At 39.7% G+C, this 24,670-nt stretch overlaps 1 protein-coding gene and 1 non-coding gene across 3 annotated transcripts in view; both read right to left on the reverse strand.

Annotated features, from left to right (window-relative positions):
- The window catches only part of RYR3 (ryanodine receptor 3), a 506,364-nt gene that overhangs the window by 409,960 nt on the left and 71,734 nt on the right, over positions 1 to 24,670 (reverse strand). The window lies entirely within an intron of this gene.
- LOC131278136 (U6atac minor spliceosomal RNA) lies at positions 20,819 to 20,941 on the reverse strand. The gene has a single exon (XR_009185392.1). It is a non-coding gene; the product is annotated as a U6atac minor spliceosomal RNA (small nuclear RNA).

Raw genomic sequence — 24,670 nt, forward strand, 5'->3', positions numbered from 1 at the left:
AGGGAACTTCTCTGGAGAGGAGACATAAAAGACAATCTATAAGGTCACATCTTACCCAGGCAAACTTCAAATAGATCAAGACAGTGGTTTAGAGCCTTAATCTGATGCCAGGATCATGGCCTTAAGGAATGAAAACTAGGTATGGTTGCTGGCTCCTATCACAAAGCTGCCTCCTGCACTAAAAATACTGACCCAAGCAGACCAAAGTTTTCTTTTATATGTTTGACTATATGTATTTATATATCTCACCACCTTTGATTCAGAGAACATTTTAAATAGTTTACAATATTTTCTTAAACATTATTTCACAGGGCTCTCATGCTGGGAAGTAAGAGTTATCATTCCTATTTTCGAAATGACAATACCAAGGCTTTCCAAGGTTGCCATTTGCCTGGGGTCACACAGCTCCTTAGTGGAAGAACCATCACTTAAACTCAGGTCATCTGACTTCAGGATTCATGCTCTTTGTGTTATGCTTCTGAGTTTCTCCAGGAGATATCCCCCAGGATACATGACACCTGATAGCCCCCCCCCCCAAAAAAAAAATCTGTATTTTAAACATACAAATTATGTGTTTAGATTAATTGTATACATTCTATCTTAACAAAAATTAGTCCATAGCTTTCAAAAGGCAAATTAAATTCCATAGTTAGTTTTTCCAATTCAGTAAAAATGCTGTGGTTAACTTTTATTGGGATTGTGTTAAATCTGTAAAAATTTGGGTAGGATAGACATCTTAATGATATTTAGTCTTCCTATCTATGAACAGGGAATATTCTTCCATTTATTTAGGTCTTCTTTGATTTGCTTTAACAGTGTAGCTTTCTGCATATGAGTTGTTTACATCTTTAGTGAAATTTATCCCTAGGTATTTGATTTTTTTTAGTTGCTATTGTAAATGGGATTTTTTTCTTGATTTCCTCAATTTGCTCATTATTGGTGTACAGAAATGCTACTGAATTTTGCACATTGATCTTATAACCTGCCACTTAACTGAACTCATTTATAAGCTCAGGATTTATTGTAGATTTCTCAGGGCAAATAGTGAAATTTTTACTTCTTCCTTTCCAATGTGGATGCCTTTTATATCTTTTTCTTGCCTAAGTGCTTGAGCAAGTACAATGTTAAATAAGAGCGATTACAGTGGGCATCCTTGTCTTGTTTCAGATCTTAGAGGGAAAGCTTTTAGGATTTCATCATTGAATATGATGTTAACTGTGGGTTTTTCATATATACCCTTTACCGTGTTGAGGAAGTTTCCTTCTATTCCTATTTTTTGAAGTGTTTTTATCAAGAAAAGGTGCTGTATTTTGTCAAATTCTTTTTCCGCATCTATAGAGAAGATCAAGTGATTTTTTTCTTTTGATCTGTTTATGTGATATAGTTCATTGACTGCTTTTCTTATGTTGAACTATCCTTGCATATCAGGGATGAAGCCCACTTGATCATCATATATAATTCATTTGATGTGTTGTTGGATATGATTAGCAAGCATTTTATTAAGGACTTTAGCATCTAGGTTCATTAGAGAGATTGGTCAATAGTTTTCCTTTCTTGTGACATCTTCTTTGGCTTTGATCTTAAGGTGATGTTGGCATCATAGAATGAGTTAGGCAATGTTCCTTCCACTTCAATTTTTTGGAAGAGTTTAAGAATGTTAATAAGAAAGATGGGAAAGGGGAGAGGATGTTAGATGTATGGGAGTCATCTGTATTCTGTACGTGACTTTTCTATAACCTAAAGCTTCTTTGAAGACAAAATGAAAAAAAATAAGACACTGGGGGAATAAATGGAAGAAAATGTCACTGAACATACAAGACAACAGATCTTATAGTGATGAAAGACATAATGTAAATTTTCTAAAATTTTATATTTTTTTATTTTAAATATTTTACTTATTATTTTTAAAACTATCATTATTATATCATCTTCCTATTCATTTTATTCATTTATTTTGAAACTTCTATTTTGAAGAAGTTTTGAATCACAGAAGGGTTACAACTGTGGCAAGGGAAGATCATTGGTGCAGGGTGTTAGAGATGGGGGATACATGGGAAGAGGTTCACCTGGGGCATACCTATAAGGCATATGAATGTGTTCACATGTTCATGGGAGTTTCACACAATGACCAAAAGAATACTGAATTCCCACCCTGGTGAGCTCTACCACAATCTCTAATGGGAGAGCAAGAATCCCCTGAGTATAGGGGCAGTGACTAGTAAAAGAGAATGGACCATCGATGGGCCATTATTAGTGATGACTGTACTTACAAACATTTACTTTTGAAATTGAAACTTAGCCTAGTATTACAGGGTACCTAAGAGTTACCTCCTGAGAGCCTCCTTGTTGCTTAAATGTGGCCTCTCTCTAAACCAAACTCAGCATATAAATGTATTACCTTCCCTCTGGTGAGGGACATGACTCCCAGTTTGAGCCTCCCTGGCACCAAGGGATTACTGCCAACCACCAATTAGCAATGCAACTGGAAAAAGACCTTGACTAAAAGGGGGAAAAGATAAAGACAAATGAGTTTATATGGCTAAGAGACTTCAAAGTGAGTCAAGAGATCATTCCAGAGGTAATGCTTATGCACATCTCAGCAGGATCTCATGGACTGCTGAAGTAAATATTGCCTCAAATAGTGGGGCTCCTGAGAACTCTGGAGACATCCAGACCTTATAGGCAGGGCAGACAGCTCAGGAGTTTGGTGCCCTGCCAGTGGGCCCTATTTTGTAATTTATGCTCTCCAGTGTGACAGAGTTGGACTCAGCTGTGGTTTCCCTACATATGACTTTTCTGTTCCATCTATTTGAACCTATAGTTAGTACTAAAATGTATGGAGAGTGTAAACTACAATGTAAACTATAATCCATACTTAGTGGCAAAGCTCCAAAATGTGTTAATCAATTGTAACAAATGTACCACACTAATGAAGGATGTTGTTAATGTGGGAAAATGTGGGAGGGCTAAGGAGTGGGGCATATGGGAATCCCCTACATCTTTTATGTAATCTAAGTATCTTTTAAAAATAAAAATGTAAACAGTATATAAATTGAAAAAAAAAAAACAGGAAGAAAAAGCAAATTAAGTAGATGGAACTTTGTTTGTACTTTTCTTATGAACTTTACTTTCCAGTTGCATTAGAACTTTGCTATAGTGGTTAATGTCTGTCAGTATTTTATGATATCCTTGACTTGTACTTTTAACAGTGACTCAAGCATAGTGATTTTCAAATTTGACAGTTAAAAGTAACAAACAGTAGTAAATAGTCATCATTCATTAGAAATCATAAAGAGGTTCCCATTTCAATGATTTTTTTTATTACATGGATTGTCTATTTCAGTGATACTAGTTGTGCTATGAACAACCAGCATGTTAAAGAGAATGATAGAGTCCAAAGAACCTGAGCTTTAAGATCAGACAAGCCTGGTTTCCAATCACAGCCATCCCCAACCCATATGAACTTGGCCAAGTTACGAAGCAGCTCAGAAGTCCCAGTTTTCTCATTGGTAAAGCAGGAATCCTCTTAGGAATGGTGTGAAAATCAAATGAGCACACACATGCTTGGCACAGTAAGTGTCCAATAAAAGTGAACTTCTTTTCCTCTAACAGTCGCCAATGTGTTTCACCACTTACAGTCAATACTATAAGCTAAAAAACAATAGTAAAGCAATATTTTTATTTTACAGCCTGTCATCATTTCTACTAATAATAGGCGACTTTCCAGATGCATGCTAACTATTATTTTACTACTACATCCATCCCAGAAAGCAAGAAGCAAAGCACTTCTAAAAGAACGGGAACATATGGCATGCCATTATAAGAGAGAACTATCCATACAAAACAACTGTTTATCTCTGAGTTGACAAGGTATTCCATATGCTTTTTGGTAACTACATTTAATTTTTAAAACTCCTCTAAAATTATGGCTGGCTAAGAATCTCTTTCCTGGTCTTAAATTTGGAAACCATCCAGGATTACTTTTAAGGGACAAACTCATCCAAACCCAACTAGGACTATTTGAAGGAATTGGAGGAATCATAGATAATTTCACTTAGTAACCATTTAAAATCAGCATTTTGTGTCAGGTACACATAGAAATACTTAAATACAATCAAGAGCCATGAAACTAATGGGAGACAAAATCATGGCTACTTATTTACTTCACTGGAAAAGGAAACAATTCATTTTATGTTTTCTAAAATTACACTAATTTAAATCAATGTGTCATACTTTTATACTGAGAATTTTGTTACATCATTATTAACCTAAGTAAAACTTAGAATTTGACCTAGGAGAATCTTCAGAGATTTCTATTAACATTGAAAAGACTCATGTCTACATTTCTTGCATATGTGTGTGTATATATATATTTAAATAATAAGGCGGTTTATATTTAATATGTATCAGGCACAGACATTACTGGATAAAATGTACTACTGACACTTCACAAATATTTCAATCCATTTCTGTTTGATTACCAAAAACGTGTTAGCCACCAGCAGAGAAAACAAATTTCAGCATTTCTTATTATAGTCTTCATAGCTTAACTGTTTTAAGCACATATCTTATCTTTTGGGACCTAGATTTGCTTATCTTCACAAAACTCAAATATTTTATTTAACTGAAGATTTAGACTTAGAGTTTAAAAAAAAACCTGCATCATCATAAACTGGTTTAATATACTAGTTATTACATATGGTTAAAAAGTAAATATCAACCATAGATAAAGACATGCTAAAGAGAACTTCCATAATTTACTGAGTTTCAAACCTCTTTATAGAGTCCTGGTTCAGAAATGAAGTCTTTAAAATTCTCCATGTTCAATGCAGCTGTCCCGGCCACTCATTTATTTCTACACAGCTTCATATTAAAGACACAAACTAAAATAAAATACCAAAGTGAAATGCCATTAAATGCCTATTTAAATTATTCTGTATCCAGTCATTTGTGGGTGGGCTTGGCCACTCAAGAGAGGCCAACCCCACCCCCAACACCCACGTGTGGTAAACTCACTCACCCTACCACATCCCTGCAGCTGACACCATGTACAGCCTTATTAGTCCCAGCTCTTACAGGCATAGGATTTCACGACAACAAATAGCACCAAGTCCCACCAAGACTCAACAAAACACAAATTTGATCTCCGATCAGCAAGTCCTTCAAGTCCATGAGTAGTAGTCCCTGGGGCCTCCAGGCCTAGATGTAGTTCAGACTGATAAGCCCTTTGCTTAGGAAGGATTTGCCCCAAGTGACTCATCTTTACAGCTGGGGGCCTCTGTCTGGCAAAGCTGTTTAATATGTAAAGTTCAGGATAGTATTAACAAAATCAACAGCAGCCTAACTGTCTATGTTTCCATTGTAAATTAGGCTCTAAAACAGAGGGCTGGGTTAAGCTGATGAATAAAGAATATTTAAACAAGGCAGATTGTGCATCTACATGACAAATATTACAGAAACACCAAGCACCTGGTTAATGCCTTCCACATTTTGATTCAGTGGTTTATGAAAGCCTCATCTGTACTTTAAATATTTGGGGAGAAATAATCAAATTAGGACATGTAAATTCCATTGTCATTTACTAATCACACCACTTCAGCTGTGCTATCCTCATCTAAAATTCTGAAATTGTTATAGTCTCCCTGTTTCATTAAGAAGGCTCTTGTGAATGAATCAACCACAGATTCAAGTCTGAATTTATTAGTGTCCAATAATTCCATTCATATCTGATATTCTTACATTGTACAGAATTATATATGTGACCAAGAAAAAGCTCTTGAAGCATATCTAAACTGATTTCTATTTCCTTCCCCAAACTAACCTCTCCCTAAGCACTTCTGATAATTTCTGAACAAGATATGGGTAGATGCTTTGGTTCTCCACCCACTCACTACTTTGTAACAATTGTGGGGAATAATCACTTCATCTTTCTCTGTGAGAGTGTACGTCCCTGATTAAGGAGTCCTTGGGCACTGAATATTATTTTTAAAGTCCTTTTTAAAGTTAATATGTATTCATTTAGAATATTTGGAAAACACAAAGGAGGAAAAAAAAAAAGAAAGAAAATTAAATCATCTATGGTCCCCAAGACCCACAGATAATCATTGTTAACACTGTGGTGGGTATACTTGAAGTTATTTATGTAGACATCAGTTTGAGAGGGATGAAGAGAGAGATCATATTAATTGATTCCACGTTGCAATCAAATATAAAATTTACCATTTTATTATTATTTATCATAATAAATACCTTCAAGGGGCTCACACTGTAAGATGTAGCCTTAGTTCAAAATGTAAAATGATAGAAAAGAATTCATTTTAGTCTTAAGGAAATAGGACATTTTTTTCCATGTCCTCACACTGACATACTGTTTTGTAACCCATTTTCCCCAAGTAATATATTTTCATGTGAACATTCTTCTATGGAAAAAAAAAAAACCACTCTACAGTTCAGAACTTCCAGATTTCTACAGCATCATTTTAGCGGGTACATATTATCCAACTTGGGAAGGCCACAGAGCTGAATGGAATCTTTGGGGAGATTTTGTCTGGTTGCTTAAGTTCATTACATATTTATAGTTTGTGAAATTTGTGAAATTAGACACTGAGATAACAAGAAAATTAGCACCTATCCTGGCCAAGGCTATTGCAAGGATAAACTTAATCATTTTAAATGTTTTGAGACATTAAAGATGCTATCTAAGTGTAACTCAGTGTTTCTGTCATCACCTGAAGAAAAGCATCCGGGAATGACTTTTTTTTCCCCAGGGACTTCTTGACTCTATTTGCGTTCAGGATGATTGGCCTCCACAAGTCAGTACTGTTTTTAAGACCTCGTAATAGCTGAACAGGAGACACTCAGCTATTATAACGAGACTTTCTGGTGGCCACACCTCCCATGGTGCAGATAAGGGCATTTTTTCATATTTAGTTCAAGGTTGCTAAAAACTTTAACATGTCCTGTAACCAGAAATATCTATTACAGAACCAGCAGCTTGTTTCAGGTTGATGGGATCACAGTGGGTGACTGCGACACACTGCTGGCCTCCTAACAGGTAATTTAAAGTTCACCTGTCCAGACTGCCTTGACCTAAAGGTCAGGGTGACTGGCCCGAGCAGGAGTTTAGCGAGCAGAGGTAAGAAAAGAGTACTAAAAATGTACAGAAGAGGGTCCCCAGAGTACTCTCCTTGTTCAGTCACAGCTTTAATGTGTTTAGATTATGAAAAGGGGGAGGAAAGGTAAAGTGTGATGGCCCCCCACCTCCTAATGGAGACCAGCTCAAGCACCCTATTAAAATAGCCATATTTTAAAGTCTCTAAAAAAGCACTTACACTTATGCCACCATTCTATGAATTTGCCCCTTTTCCATCCCTTGTTCTGGACAGCTCAATATGAAGGATGTCAGAATTAGCGACAGAACTCCACCCTCTGCAGCTTTCACAGCCCTCTGAGCAGGGCAGTCTCTCAGGGCCTCAGGGCTCCCCCAGCACCTGCCTACAAAGAGTCAGCTTCAACCCATCATCCTCACCAGAGGGAGTGGGTGGAAGGAAAAGTCTTTACAAAAGGGCAGCCTACAGCGTGTGTGGGAGGAAGGATTTCAGCTCTCATCTTGGTGGTAAAGGAAGTTGACTGTTCAATTTAGTATACAAACTAGGATAGTCTGGAGAGTGAAAGGTACCCTATCAATAATTATTATCAATAATTACACCAAGTCAGGATGGTCCCAGTTTACAGAGGATTGCCTTACATTAGGGCATGCAATAATGTACTTGATTAGCACAAATAAAACACTGAGTCAAAGAATCCGGACACAAAGAGCATATAATGCATGATTCTATTTAAATAAATTTAAAAACACACAGAACTGTCCAAAAGGTTAGAAAATCAGGTTAGAGTTTTTCTTTGGGGAAAGATGGTGAGAAGGGGAGGGGATGACAGTGGAAAGGCAAGACAAAGGCTGTAGAGAATCCTATCACATTCAATTTCTTGACCTTAGTGTTGTATGGATTTTGTGTTAATTCACTAGACTGTACTTTTCTTCACAGTGTTTCAATTAAAAGTTTATTACAAAAGGATCTGATTGTTGAATCTATATATCTATTACCTATCTATCTAATCTTTATAGCTACAACTATAAATATACTTGGTAGATACATCAATCTTTCAGGTTTATTTTAGTATAAGCTACTCTATGACTTTTCTCCCTGCCATGGGGTTGGGAGGTAAAGCAGCTGTGCCCCAGGAAAAATTCAGGGTCTATTTTTTAATAAAATGAAAGAGTTTTGGTCCTGGCTCAGCCAGTTTATTAAATTGTAACAGTACAGAACTTAATAGTACTATAAATGCTGTCCTTAAATTGACTAGCAAGCAAACATAAGTTATGTCATACAACTCGCACCACAATTTCACTCTCTTTCACAGATGAAGAAACAGAGGCTTAGAAGATTAAGTCATATCCAAAGGTGATGTCAGGATTTAGCACCAGGTGGATGGATTCTAAAGCCTGTGCTCCTTACCACCAAGTCTGTATGCTGTGATGTCTCTTATTTCTTCATTCCGTCTAAATCCCATCCGTGGTACAAATCCAGGAATTGCATAATGATTTGCCTCGGTTTGGGAAAACAAATCCATTCAGGGAGGCAGGAAATGTCAGCATAACCCAGAGGCCCATGATTAGCATAATGGGACCTTGCTCTTCTCAAAGGAGCCAGGGTCCGGGTTCATCTCTGCCCCCGTGAGTCTGTGCTGCACCACCCACGGCCCCCTAAGCTGCCAGTCCCTTCCCACCTCTGCTGCTTCACCGTGCTCCTGACAACACGACGTCACTCCTGCAGGAGGCAATAAAATCTCCACCCACCTAGGTAAGAAGAACATGGCAAAAATCTCTCAGAAAATGAATTCCCTGAAATCCCATGCACAGAGCAATTTCTTGTTTTATGCAAAATGAAACTATTATAGACCCACACGTTCTGTCAGGATAGCACATTTTTGTACAAGCAAGCTTTTCAGGGACCTAATTGTTAACCCCTTTGACTCAAACCCCAAATTTTCTGACAGTGAGATTGCAAAACACCATTCAATAGCCCCAAACTGATTTCACTGCTTATGTTCTTGAGGGTAAAGACAGTACAAAATCAGAAACTCCTCCCTGCTGCTACTACAGGCATGTGCCTGAATCCCACCGGCCCTGTGGATGAATGGCCCTCTGACAAGTCTTACAGTTAAAACATAGCAAGTTTGCTTTGGCACTGGTACATTATAGGATCTATATAACTGAAAAAAATCTGAAAAAAAAAAAAGGTCGTTCCTTACTAGTTTCCATAAACAGTGCATGTTCATCACACATTTTATTTAGAGCTACTTTCAATGTATCCAGTGAGCCTCAAGTTGAATAGTTTATCTTGAAGGGATGATAAAGAAAGAGTTGAAATACACACACACACACACACATACACACTGTATTTCATATGTCAGGCTTTTGATATATAACAAAATTCAAATGTTTTACGTTCCCTTGTCTGGGTCATATCAACACCAATTTTTCTGCAAACATTATTCCTTGCCTGTTTACAGTAATATTAACAAAAAGTGTCTGGCTTAGTTTTTTCAACAAGAAGATAAAGGTGTAAGCGTTCCTCTTCTGGGTTTAATAGCTATAGAGGGGGTAGAATGGGGAAGGTGCCGACGTTTCCTTCCCTGTGGCGTGAGGCATCTATGGGTGAGAGGTAAGATTCTCTCTGGCGCTAGACCCAGTCACCTGTTATCGTGTTGATGTTGGTAATATCAAGGCTAGTCCATCACAGGTATTAATCTGTAGTTTTGAGGGTGGGGAGACAGGAGGGGGTGGGGGCCTAGAGAGACGCCAATGCACAGAAAGAGGTTCCTTCTGAGCAGAGGTCAGAAACGGCAGCCTGGGCCCTGTCTGGTTCACATAAATACGTGTCTGAAACAGAGTTTTAAAAACATGAATTTGTTGACAACAGGAAAAAATCAGGAAATGTCATATAAAACTCTAGATTTACAGTTTCTTAAAAGATTGAAGATCTGGCAATGTTGATCACAAGTTCCTCCTGCGTAACAACTGGCTGGAGCTGAGCAGTGGCTGTCCTCTTCAGAGGGTCACCTGTCCTCCAGTTCACCACCGTCCCAGCACCCCTTGCTGCATACACTGGCCTGGTCCACTCACATGTAATCTGGCTGTAATCTGGCTACTGAGATCATCTGGGTTGGAGAACTCTGATAAAGTCCCACTGCCATACCAAAGAGCAGGGAAAGCGGCTGTCAGGTAGCACAAACAAGAGGAAGACCGTGCAATGAGGACCTGACTGTCACTGTGGGGCACAAGTAGGACATGCCCCCCAGGGCGTCAGCCTCAGACCACAGAAGGGAAGGATGCCCCACTCCTCATCTGCAGAGGTTGGACACATTTCATGACTCTCAATGTAAATTAATGAGTCTTAAGGAAGGCCTGTGCAAGGTATGATGTTCCAGACCAGAATAAGTCCAGCTTACAGGAACGACTCGAGTGGGCCTACAGCTGGATCTGAGATCACTTTAGACAGCACCTGCATCCTTTCCGGCACCGTGGAAAAGTCACCAGTATACATCCAAAATGCCTGCATCCCTAAAAGACAACTGATTGTTGACTAAGACTCTCTTCCACTCGCTTGGGGCAGAGATTCAAAGGCACAGGAACAGCACGGCATATAAGAACGCCATTTCAGGGCAAGCAGCCCCCAAGATAAATCACTCAGCTAACCACAGAAGACTTAACAAGCAGGATCCTCAGAGTGAGCCATGTCTGCGTTCACCACGGCACTGAGCAGCCAGATATGATTTCTAGGATGTCTGACAAACTTGGGGCTCCAGCCACACTGGAAGGACTTAGCAGGGCTCCTGCCTCTGTCGCTGGCAGGCTGTCACTCACTAGGGTTGGCCCAGATTCTATCACCAGCTCAAATTTTATGTCCTGCCTCTCTCTCGGGTTTGCCTGTCACTCAACTGATAGCCTAGCCCGATGTTCAGAAATGCCCAGTGTCCAACTACTTCTGTGCATTGCATTCCATAGAAGGTGTTGGAGATAAAAGGGCCTTGAATGGGTTCCAATTTTTTTTTTTTTAAATTTGGTAAAGTAGAAACTATCACAAACATAGCAGTGTTCCAGGAGCTGTGAGTGAGAAAAAACAAAATAGGAAAATATCATCTCTGCATTTGAAGTGCCTATTTCCCATAATCTGTCCACTGATTAAAAGCAGTGCTCTAGCTAGAGCCCCAGTTTGTTACTAATAAAAAAAGTCACACCTTAATGTGCACACAGCTATCAGGGAGGGCACGAGTTTCTCACAATTGGGCCTTGAAACCTCTCATTGCGGTTGAACAAATTTTCTCATTTTTCCTCTAAAACTTACCTTGATATCACAATCCTTGGAAAAGTTAATTTCTAGGCCAGGAGTCTTCCACCTCTGAAGAACTTATAAAACCCCAATGCTCAGCCTGCACCCCACTCCGTACCAATTCAATCGGAATCTCTGGAACTGGAACCCAGGCATCGGTATTTTTAAAACTTCTCATGACTAGTGGCATACTATAAATCAGTCTGGTTCTCCCTACCATTCAAATTCCCAATTTATTTCCAATCATCTCTTAGAACTGGCTTTCAAAATCAATTTCCCTCCCTCGTGTTATTGCCCTAAATGATTGCTGCATTGTTTGGAAATTAGCTTAATTTGTGAAAAACAGAAGCACCAGAGATTTGAAGATGAGCTTTTCTCTACAGCATTATTTCAGAATCAAATCAGTTTGAGGCTTCAGCCAAGAGTCTTGTGGGAAGGAAGAAAAAACTCTTCCACTGAAATAACAGTTCTCTTCACAGGTTAACACCCCAAAGAGAGACTGAGGAGAAAATCAGCTCAGCAGCCAAAGTGACAACTTGTGACTCAACAGGATAGAAGAGCAGGGTGTCTCATACTCTCTGCCCCGAGGCCTGAAAACAAAAGATCAGTAGTAATTTACAGGGCCAGCCTAAACCACAAGGAATGTTAGAACATAAAATGTAAAATCTCTCTCGTTCTCATTCCCTAAATCCAGATGACCACATTCTCAGGTTTTCTGATTTTTCCCTCTCTCTTTTGGGTTCTGCAGAAAATATTTTAAACAATGTTGAACTTCACTGCAAAGCTTGTGCACCCTGTAATAGCTTCCTTTTTTCCACTGCCTCAGGCTTTGTTAGGATTGGCACCATGCTAACACTGAGGGTTATTTTGCTCTCGGAAGTAGACAATGCCATACAGGGTAAAACATATGGCCTTTGGGGTGGAATCCTGGCTGCGGGGTCTTCCACAGTCCCCAACACAGAAAACAAGAATAATAACAGTTCAACTGATTTCCAAGGTCATGGGAAACTGCAGAGATAACCTGTGTCACAGGGGACAGTACAAAGAACACAAACTTCAAACCAGATGGATCTGAGTTTAGCTCTGCCACTTACTAGCTGAGTGATCTTGGGAAAGTCGCTTGACTTCTTTAGGCTTCAGTGCCCTGATCTGAAAAGAAGATTATAGCATCTTATAGGTCTGCTGGATGCTTTCAGTGAGATCATCTGTTGAAACATCTAACAGTCTGGCACATGTCCTTGCTCAGTAGCTGCTTGTTTTATTTCCCTGGGATATATCTGGAAAGCCAACAGGAAATATGCATTGTGGTCCAAGGAACCAATCCTGTGATTGCCTGGCTTGGAATTCAAGCTTATCGTCCTGCATCATCACCCAATAGAGGCTCTGAGAAATTACCAAACTGGCAACATACCAAACATAAAATACCTCATGGAGACAGTTCCAGTCCTGAGTCTGACCAATCATCCTATATAGTTGAATTTTCCTCACCTTTCTCATAATGGGCTCGATTGGGTTCATTATCAAGGTTCACAGAACATACAACTGCTTCCCTCCCTATAAATAATTAACTTCTTAATTCCTGCCCTATTTTTAAATAGTTTCTTCTCCCATCCTTCCCAGAAATAGCTTAATGTTACATTTTCATACACGTCATTCAGTTCTCAGCATGGTTCCTGTGGTCTTTATAGCAACTTTGCTATAGAAACATCACCACCACACCGAGAGGAAGGTCATTCGGTGTGGAGAAAGTTCACTTGATATGTACACTTAAATTCTAAAAACAGGTCATGCTAATGGGACAATAATCACCAAGTTTCTCTAGTCCGGAGATGTTTCAGTTCCTCATTTAAGTCAGGTCCGCAGTTAGACAGATTCTACCTGTTGACTTCCACCTAACAACTGTTTCCTGAAAATGTTTAAGCAATTACAAAACCTGCTCAAAGACAAATGCTGTCAACAATAACCCTCTTGAGAGAGATGACACTTTAGGACAGAGGTGAGGTGGTACAAGCCATTCTTTCACAGTTTTTAGAAAAGCCTGTTTTTAGGACTTCTAACTCTATAGCCACTATTAGCTTTCTTACTGTCAAAGCTATATATCTACAGTGTTCTAGCCTCTCATGCATGTCCTTGTATGCTTCCTAAAATATACTTGAATAACAACTGCATATATATTTATAGGGATTTTTCTTTTTGTTTTCAACATATAACCCAATTATAAATTATCTTTGCTTCAGTTTCATCAAGCTGGGTTTCTGACAGTAGGAGATGCCCTTCGTGACCCACTCATATACTCTCAACACCATTCCAGTAGAGGATGACTTGCTATCATAAGCATTTTCTACTCTTTGCCCAAAGGGCTTCTTTGACCACAGGAGCCTGCTGGGCCCCCAAAGGGAAAGGCAGGAAGTGTCAGGGACTTAATGACTCAAGAATTAGCCTTCAAATAAGATAGAAGGGAATTGGCAAATAAATATCCAATTCCTCACCCTTCAGAACAACTCTGAGGCATGTTCTGTAGAGCCCAGAGGCTCTCAGCAAGACTGAGCCCCAGCTGCCCACAGGAGTAACCTGCTATTTACTCACCCTGGTTTGGCTTCTTCCCTTCCCTACCTACCTCCCTACTTCCCTACCAGTGTTTCCCGGGATCACCTTCCAGATAAACTTACCTGTACTCAAACTTTATCTCAAGATATGTTCCTGAGACAGCCCAAACTAAGACACTCACATGTGCAACAAGACCAGAAATGTTCACCATTTTGCCAAGACAGGTTTGTTTGTTTTTTTATTCAATTATTCAACATTGATTTAGTGAGGGCTTACTAGGTGCCAGGCACTGTGCTAGGCTCTAGGGCTGCAATAAGTTACAAAACAGATAACATTCCTTTTTCATTGAATTTATAGTCTAATGGCAGAGCCAGACATGAAGCAAGCAAGTATTCAATGGATGGGCACTATGACGACAAAATACAGAACACAGCTAGAGTATATAGGAGACCTGGCCCTAGGATCTCCCTTTCAAAGTGGCTTTTCAGCTAAGGCTAGGATAAGTAAGACTTTGCAAGGTAGACAGGGGTGGAATAGTGACCCAGGCAGAGGAAAGAGCAGGCATGAAAGCACTGGGGCTTAAGTAGCAGCACTGCAGAGAAGGAAAATGTGGCTGAAGCATCACAGAAGAGCTCTACACCCTTTTCCAATGTCCCATTAATTGTAAAATTGGTCAAAGGATCCTAAAGAAATTAAAAGGACTATCTAATTTCATTTGGAGTTTTGGGTTTTTTTTAAAGAACTCAACACACTATTATTTTACTTCTCTGATGAGTCAATAATTCTTCCTGTTTGGTCCAGCCCTCAAAACTTTGGTTACTTTTTTTTGCAAGCACATGAAGTTTTGAAGTTGTTCAAAAGTACAGTTTTTTACTACAAAGAAATGGAAACTTCAGTTGTGGCACACTGGTTCAAATTGTTGGAAAAAGATGTTTGTCAGATTCCCCAATGGAAGTGTATTAGTCAGCCAAAGGGGTGCTGATGCAAAACACCAGAAATCTGCTGGGTGTTATAAAGGGTATTTAGGGTAGGAACTTACGGTTACCAGGCCATAAAGCATAAGTTACTACCCTCACCAAAATCTATTGTCATGTGTTGGAGAGAGATGGCTGCTGACATCTGTGAGGGTTCAGGCTTTCTGGGTTCCTCTTGGCTCAGCGTCTCTGTTTCCTCCACAAGGTCAGCTGTAGATTATAAGGCACTCTAGGCTTTCCCTCTCTCCACAAAGTCAGCTGTAGACTATCAGGTGAATGGCTCTGTCTCTTTCCCTATATAGACTGGCAACTATGCTTATGAGCCTGTGTGCCTAAAATGTGAACTAGGCCTAGAGCTGCAGGGTGCCTAAGCATTACCTCCTGAGAGCCTCCATGTTGCTCAAATGTGGCCACTCTCTAAGCCAAACTCAGCATGTAAATGTATTACCTTCCCCCCAGCATGGGACATGACTCCTGGGATGAGCCTCTCTGGCACTGAGAGATTACTACCAATCACTAGGTGGTGATGCAACTAGAAAGAGACCTTGAATAAAAGGGTCAACTCAGACCAGCAGAATATCTCAGCCTACAAGTAGGATTGTGTGTTAAAAACTGCTTTTTGACTTTGAATAAAAGGGGGAAATGGCAAAGACAAATGAGTTTATAAGGCTAAGAGGCTTCAAAAAAGAGTTGGGAGGTCATCAGAGGGGTCACGCTTATGCACACCTCATCAGGACCCCAGAAAAAGCCAAACTAGATACAACCCCAGGTACTGGTGCTCCTGAGGGATACAGAGACCCACAGGTTCTATGGTCATGGCAGATGGCTCTGGAGTTCAGTGCCATGTCAGTGGGCCCTACTTTGGAATTTGTATTCCTGAGTGTGATAGAGTTGGTCTCGATGTGACCTTTCTACACACACCTCTTCCGTCACTTTTACTGAACCTGTGGTTGGTGGTAGGGTTGGTGCATACTCAGGAGACTTGAATCTCTGGACTGTCCATGTGCCATCTGAGCCCTGAGCCTCAACAGAGTTGCAACTTCTACTCTCTGGTTCGTTGGACCCAGGTCAGCTAACAGAGAGGTGAAGATCGTTAACCACCAGCACCAGGGAACTGAGAATGCCTACAACTAACTGCAAGAAGGAGAATTGCATCCATCATCCATGTGGGATCTAAGCCCCATCTCGATATAGAGGTGGAGTGGACATCACCATCCCAGGGTACACAGAATGGAGCAATAAAAAATGGATTAGAGTGGACTTACTGATATTCTACTATAGAACTATTGTGACTTGTAATGGAAGAAATTGTAGCATTGATGTGGAGAAAGTGGCCCGTAGTTGCTGAGGGCAGGGAGAGGGAAGAAGAGATGTGATGTGGGGGAATTTTTGGGACTTTGAGTTGTCCTAAATGATACTGCAGGGACAGATGCTGGACATTATATATCCTTCCATAACCCAATGAATGTACTGGGGGAGAGTGTAAACTATTACCATGCAGTGCAGAGTGCTCGAAAATGTATTCATCAAGTGCAATGAATGTGCCACAATGATGAAACAGGTTGTTGCTGTGGGAGGAGTGGGGTGGAGAGGGTGTGGGGTATACGGGAACCTCTTATATTTTTTAATTAACATTTTTTGTGATCTATGTATCTTCAAAAAAATGCAATAAAAAAAAGATGGGGTGGGGGTGGGGAGCGGCATATATGGAACATCATGCTTTTTAATGTAACATTTTGTGTGATCTATTACCTTTAAAAAAGATAATTAAGAAATAAATTGAAATTAAAAAAAGAAAAAGATGTCTGTGTTTGAGAGTTACTTTTAAATCTTCGATCTTCTAGAGCAGGGGTTCTTAAAACTTTTTTGTTCCATGGACCCCTTTGCCAGTCAGGTGAAAACCACAGACCCCTTACTAAGTCCATAGTGTATTATTTAATAAATATATCACCTGCACCAACAGGTCCCCACAAGAATAATGTTATTTTGAATTTCACTTCCAGTTCACAGACCCCTTGTTAAAAAACCCTGTTCTAGGGGATGGAGGCATGAAAGGAAGGGATCGTGATTAATACATTTCTTCCTGTTTCGGGTTCCCAAAGATCACCCCACAATTGGAAATTCACTAGAAGAATTCATAGGATTCAGCATATAGCTGTACTCATGACTAGGGTTGATTACAGTCTTGTAAAAAGGATACAGCTGGATCATAAGAAGAAAAGATATAGCTGGAGTCCATAGACATCTATACACAGGTTCCTTATGCTCCCTCTCTCTCCAGTAAGGGCCAAGCTTGAGCATGTTTCTTTCTCCAGCAACTAGAAACACATTAACATTGTGTACAACATTTCTGCTCAGGGAATCCCTTTAGAGACTCAGAACCTAAGGCTTTTATTGGGGATAGTCATAGAGGCACCCTCTGTCTACATGTATGTAACAAAATCCTAGACTCCCAGCAGGAAAGCAGGTGTTCAGCATAAATCGCATTGTCTGCACAAATGATCTAGGCATAGTGGAGTATCCTCACCTCTAAGAGAAGGGGATGAGTGCCAAGTTCCCGGATGTCAGCCAAGGGCCAACCTCAAGAGCAGACCCTTTTATTTTTTATTTTTTTTTTTAAAGATTTATTTATTTATTATTTATTTAATTCCCCTCCCCTCCCCTGGGGGTCTGTTTTCTGTGTCTTTTTGCTGCGTCTTGTTTCTTTGTCCGCTCCTGTTGTCGTCAGCGGCACGGGAAGTGTGGGCGGCGCCATTCCTCGGCAGGCTGCTCCCTCCTTCGCGCTGGGCGGCTCTCCCTATGGGTGCACTCCTTGCGCATGGGGCTCCCCTACGCGGGGGACACCCCTGTGTGGCAGGGCACTCCTTGCGCGCATCAGCACTGCGCATGGGCCAGCTCCACATGGGTCAAGGAGGCCCGGGGCTTGAACCGCGGACCTCCCATGTGGTAGACGGACGCCCTAACCACTGGGCCAAAGTCCGCAGACCCTTTTAAAGATAGCAGCCTCAGGCCTCTTGGGGTTAACCCTTTTCTGCTCTGTGAATGAGTTGAAAAACAAATGGACCAAAATTTCCCCTACTTTTAGCATGATAAGGACAACAGATAAAGATAGGCAATTTAGTAGGAAGTTTATTGGACTCTATCCTGGAGTGTCTTGGTCATGAGCAGTTTGGAAATGTCGCTTTCAATAGCTCAGCAGAAGTTTAAGCAGCCCCAGACATACAGGTATTGAAGCCCATCTGGACCCAGGCAAGAGTATAGACCAACTGAAAAAGCTCTTATTTAATAAATCTAGAACACATAATAGAAATAGTCTATATATAAATGACTGCTTTTGTTTGGAAAGCATATTAAAAACCAACACTTCATCCTGACTGCTGTCTCCCAACAGCAAGACTCCGCTTGGAATGAAAAGTACAGATTTTCTGCTGATGAAGACGACTCATCCAGTGACATAAAATCCATTTACCACAATCACAAACCATGTTTTCAGTAATAATTTACAAATTTGAAATGAGAAAACTTGGAAACTGATTAGCATACCTAGACTAGTGCTCCTCTTCACTGTAACTCTTTTATATCCAAAGTGACCTTACTTGGTGCCAAGGCAATAAATTTATAGGATGCTATTTTCTCATGTAATTCACTATCACATCACATTTTCATAAATATTCCTGAAAGGTAAAACAGCTGCATGTAATAACCCATAAATGTTGAACTGCATCCTTGAAAAAAGCAATGTAAAAAATATTAAATAGAAATCACAATTTTGCAAAAAGAAAATCATTCACAATTTCTCACAAAATAACTATTTATCCACATTTTACTTTTTAGCGTCTGTCCACATGCATATATATTTTATGAAGTTATTTATGATACTTTATATATCTATTTTCACAGCTTTTTTTCAACATCTGACAAATATTTTCCATGTTTTACCACAGATACTATAATTATCATTCCATTCCATTATTTGCTGTATTAGGATAGCAGTTTACTTTTATTTTTTTAAGGATTTATTTATTTATTTATTTCTCTCCCCTTTCCCCCACCCCCCAGTTGTCTGCTCTCTGTGTCCATTCGCTGTGTGTTCTTCTGTGTCAGCTTCTATTCTTGTCAGTGGCCCGGGAATCTGTGGCTCTTTTTGTTACATCATCTTGATGCATCAGTTCTCCATTTGTGTGGCACCACTCCTGGGCAGGCTGCATTTTCTTTTGCACTGGGCAGCTGTCCTTATGGGGCACACTCCTTGCTCATGGGGCTCCCCTATGCGGGGGACACCCTTGCATGGCAGGGCATTCCTTGTGCACATCAGCACTGAGCATGGGCCAGCACCACACGGGTCAAGGAGACCCGGGGTTTGAACCATGGACCTCCCATGTGGTAGGCAGGTGCTCTATCCATTGAGCCAAGTCCACTTTCCAGCATTTACTTTTAATATTTTTCTATTAAATACATTCTTAATCTTTAATCAAAGTAATCTACATGTGTTTAAAATCAAACAGTCATTTTCCAGTAGTGACTGCTTTTATTTAAATATTTCTGGTTTTAGTTTTCCTGCTGATTACCTCCATTTACCTAAATAACATAGTAGTATAATCATTCTTTTATTATTTTAGACAATATCATTTATTATTTTTAGTTTCTTTGCTGATTTTCTTTGTAATTAGGTGTCATACTTATCCCTTAATTTCTTCTTCCATCTACTACTAGTATTTTAACTCCCTTTCTGTAAGAATGGGTAGTTATGATTAACCTTACCTCCCTTTTATTTCTTCTCCTCAACTTCTAACTGAACACCTGTCATTGATACTTAAACTTTTATAAAGTAAAGGTTGGTGGCATTTGTACGCTTTCTATATTAACCTTTGTCTACAGATGAATTCTAAAAGTTTGAAATCAGTAAACAACGTCTATATAATGATAATTCTATTACTATTCTTCACTCAGAGCCAAATGGTACAGCATGTTTATATTTCCTTTCTGTATAGCTTTTTATTTTTCCTGGAGTTTCTCATTTCCTTTGTTTTTGTTTTTGCAATGGTTGTCTATATCATCTCCTTATATTATCTAAAGAATTAAGGTTAACAATGAATCTGTGGAATTTTTTTCCCCCATCCATTCCTACTCTCAGATACCTCCCTCCTGAAGTATCTTTTTTTCCTGCTCTAATCATGATTAACTGCTACCAATCATCATTACAAACCTGCTGTCATCATTTTGGGACTCTTCATTACTCTCCTGGGTTGAAATCATTTTTTCAAGGATTCCACCGTTCCTCTTTGTTAATTTTTTTTCTCTCTTCCGTTTGGAATATATCTAAAATATCTATATTCTTCCCTTAACCTGTGCCAGTAGTTTTCTGGGCACAGAATTCTAATTAGAAGAAGAAAATCTCTCAGAACATTAACAATTCTCTCCCTTAACATTTTGGATTCTTTGTTTCTATGGTTCTTGTTTCTTTGTCAGTGGCCTGTTTTTTGTTTGTTTGTTTGTTTTGCTGTTTTCTTCCTCAAGAAACACATAAAAGCTTCCATTTATTCTAGGTATTCAGAATTTTCAGAATGGTGTGTTTTCTCTATAGATTATGTGTTATTAAAGTGTGCTGGACATTCGATGAATTTTTCATTCTTGTGCTTCCATTCTAGGAAATTATTTTTAAAATATTTCTTTGATTATTTTCTTCTCTCTCTTTTCTCTGCTTTCTTTCTTGACCTCCTAGGTTGGTCCCCTATGACTTACCATTTCTCTCATATTTTCCATTTCAACTCTTTATTCTACCTTCTAAGAGACAGCCTCAACAATATCTTTCACTTCCATTATATTTCAGCTGATTTTTAAAATTTCAACAGTCATTTTATTTTATTTTTTATTTTTAAAAGGGTATTTATTTGGGCAGAAGCTTAAAAACAGTGGTTAGATGCCACAAAATAGGTGGTAATGCCTTAACCAGATATGTCTTGTACAGGCCCAAGGACATTTGAATTCTTGTCAAGGGTAGGATAACCTTCTCTCCTTGATCAGCAGTCAAATTTTAAATGTTTTGTCCTTTGTTCCTTTTTTAGAGCATTTTGTTTTATGGATGCAATATCTACTTAAATTTTTCTGAGAATAATAAGAAACAATCTGCTTTTCTGTTCTCTGTTTTATCTGGTTTTTTTTTTTTTAAGATTTATTTTATTTATTTCTCCTCATCCCCCATTTCCCCCATTGTCTGCTCTCTCTGTCCATTAGCTATGTATTTTTCTGTGTCTGCTTGTATTCCCATCAGGCAGCTCTGGGAGCTGATCCTGGGACCTTCCCGAGTGAGAGGGAAGTGATTACTCTCTTCTGCTACCTCAACTCCCTGTTATGCTACGTCTTCTTATTTTCTCTCCTCTGTGTCTCTTGTTGTGTCATCTTGCTGCACCAACTCTCAGCATTGGCCGGCACTCCTGTGCGGGGCAGCTTTCGCGTGCTGGGCGGCATTCCCACGCATGGCGGCACTCCTGCACAGGGCCGCATTCCAGCGTGGGCCGGCACTCCACATGGGCCAGCTCGCCACATGGGCCAGCTTGCCCTCACCAGGAGGCCCTGGGCATCAAACCTGGACCTCCTATATGGTAGACAGGAGCCCAGTTGGTTGAGCCACATCTGTTTCCCTTATCTGTTTTCTGAGGCCATATTTTTTCTGTCCAGTCATCTTGGTTTCTCTTTTTAAGTTTTCAGACTTTCTTCCACTACCTGGTGACCTTTAGTGTTCTTCATATTTAAGAATCAGGCAATGAGAAGCTGGCAGGTAGTTGTAGCAGAAGTGTTGAGGTTCTGCCCATTTTCTTCTCAGCAATTATTTCAGCACATGTTGACATGATTCTAATTGGATTGAAATGTACCAGTTTGTGGCAATTTTTTTCAATGTAGGGTACGGCAGTATTCAATATTATTACTGTACAGTTATGTAAGCATTTATCTCTAAGATGATAGGTCCCTGACACCTTAGAAGTTGTTCTGTTTTGGGAATTGGTCTGTAATTATGATAAAACTGAAGCATCTAAGAATGAAAGGCCTGTGGGTTGAAGAAACTGCTCAGAATTCAGGAATTCTAATTCTTGGTTTGCATCATCTGTCTAGGAAGATACAAAGCAAAAGAGAGATGGTGATGGAAGGGAGAGAGTTTAAGGCTATATGAATGAAATAAAATGAGAAAAAATGACAGAAGGAAAAAAAGATTTTTCTGAAGATTTCAGGTTTTTTTTTTAAACTCTCTTTTCCTGAAGAAGGATTGTCTCTATTTTACAATGGTAGGCATTTTTAGAGAAAAGAAAAGAGAATATTGTTGTCAGCTCATTTTATAAAAATCTTTGATATGGAGGAACGTCATTCCTGCCCAAGTCAGTAACAACATAGAGGAAGAATATTTGGCTTTGCCAGTCAGATTTTAAGGTCACTCTGAGTGTTTTTAATGTTGGAAGAGAGATAGGTGCTTTATAACTTTGGGGTCTCCTAATTCTTCATAAAAGCAATAGTAGTGGGAACTCCAGAAAATAAAAAAACAAGACTTGAATCATACTGCTCATCACTTAGCTAAAAATAATCAGTAGAGCTTAAGCATCCTAGCATTTACAGGAATAAAAATGAAAATTTCCTTTGTCACTGTTCTTAGAAGAGAACATAATTCTCCACTTTCTTCAAGAAAAAAAAAAACCATCACAGAGTACAAAGGAGAGCACCTGGCTCTAATTCAATTCTGCCAAGAGGCTCAGAAGTAATCAATAAACACTTATTAACTACTCACACAGTATCTGTGAGTGAAATGGTGAGTGCTGCACAAATTCAGAAAATAAACAACTCTAATATACATGAACAAGTAGGAGAATAAGGAAAAGGCCAAGGTGAATGGCTGGTTTTACACCAAATTTCCCAGGGAATTGTTCAGCTTTCTTCTTTCTTTACCTCATTGGGACCATCTAAGTAGGCAAGGGAAAAACATCACCATCATGTTTTATCATTCCCTCAGTGGTCACCCTTTACATTTGATTGTCTATGATATAGCCTTGGGAATTTCACACTATCCCCAATTAACCTTTGGGAAATCACTAGTCAAAAACAAGTGCAAAGTACCCAACTTGTGGCCACAAAACTAAGTTACAATCAGAGGATCAAAGAAATCATCCATATAATCTACACAAAGCCCTGTTTCCGAAGGCCTATGTTATTTAGTAAACTGCCCCTTCCTTCGCTTTATCCTTTCAAGTGCCTAGAGAGAGGCAGATGATCTAGGGAGCTAGACTCATTGAAAGTTTAAAAAGGAGCATGAGCTGTGAAGGCATCTTTTCTCAGGCTAGATCCCAAAACTCTGTATGTCACAATAACAAGATTCCCAGAGGAAGACCCAGGTATAAGACTTAGTGGATAGATGTTACCTCTTCCCTGTGCATAGTCAGACTAATTAGAGACTTGGGTGGACTCTGGTAAAACTTAGGTATTGTGGGCTCATGAAAATACTGAATGTTAGTGCAGGTTATTGAGTATGAAATCCAGAATCCTGGAGGACATCAAAAAGGACCAGCAGTCCTTTAAGTCAGAGAATACTAACTGCCTAAGAGAGGCATCTCAAATGTGACATATCCTAAAACTCCATTCATTATTTTTAAAAATACCTTCTTCCTCTGTTTCCTCTCTAGCTGATGGCAACAACAGAGAGCCAGTTGCTACAATAACACAAAGCTGGCCGCTATGCTACTCTCCTCCTTCCCTTTCCTTAGACTCTTGACCTGGACTTTGGCTGCTCCTACTTCACTTTTCCATTTCCATTTGTTCTTGATCCTCACTGTCATGTCCCCATCACGCCTCCCTGGCATTCCTGCATTAGCCCTTAATCACAGGGTGTTCTCCCTGCTTCCATCAGGCTCTTCCTCCATCTCCTATATCTCACTATTGCCTGATGAACTTTTTGAAACATGATCACATCACTTGCTATTTAAAATCCTTCAGGTTGCCCAGTTGTTCTAAATACAGAGATTTGTTCATTTTTTTACCAAGATTTTTTTTTTTTTAGTTATGGAAATACAGAATCTGGGTGCTGCCTACACACTTTATTTCCTCCACTTCCTCATATGCACTCTTGCCTCTGGCTACACCAAGCTACTTGCAGTTCCCCCAACACCACCCTGCTAGTTTAAACCTGCCTGTAACACCCTCTCTGATCTTTTCTGTTCGGCCAGCTCTTGCTGATCTTTTTAAAATACTCAAATTCTAGTCTAATGTTGATGCCTCTCTTCTGAGCTCCCTTGATTCCTGTGCTATATTTTGCTCCATAGGTTCTAGGAATCATTATTGTACCTATCACTGCCCCAGCACTCAAGGCAGGGATGCATGAAGGCAGGCATATAATTAAAAGACTTAGAGGATTGAAAAGAAGACAGGATGAGGCCTGTAATAGTCTGAATGACAATGAGCATAACACTTCCAGCATTGCCATGGTCGCTGCCAATATGCAGAAGCACCTGCGGAAGCCGACGTGGGCACACAATGCAACGTGCTCATGGGAGGAGAGTGCCCATGCAAGGCGGCATGGGTTCAATGAGTCGTGTGTTGAGAATACCACAGGAGACCCATTGAGGGAGAGAATGACGAGATCAGGGCTTTCAGAAACGATTTCAAGGAAGAGTAGGATTGGACTGAGCCTGGAAGGAAGAAATAAAATGAGAGGCGCTCTCAGGGTACGGAGAAGTCTAGAAGCAAACACCTGAGGGACACAATGTTGGCCAATTAGGT

This window comes from Dasypus novemcinctus, chromosome 3 (assembly GCF_030445035.2).
Source record: "Dasypus novemcinctus isolate mDasNov1 chromosome 3, mDasNov1.1.hap2, whole genome shotgun sequence".
NCBI lineage: Eukaryota > Metazoa > Chordata > Mammalia > Cingulata > Dasypodidae > Dasypus > Dasypus novemcinctus.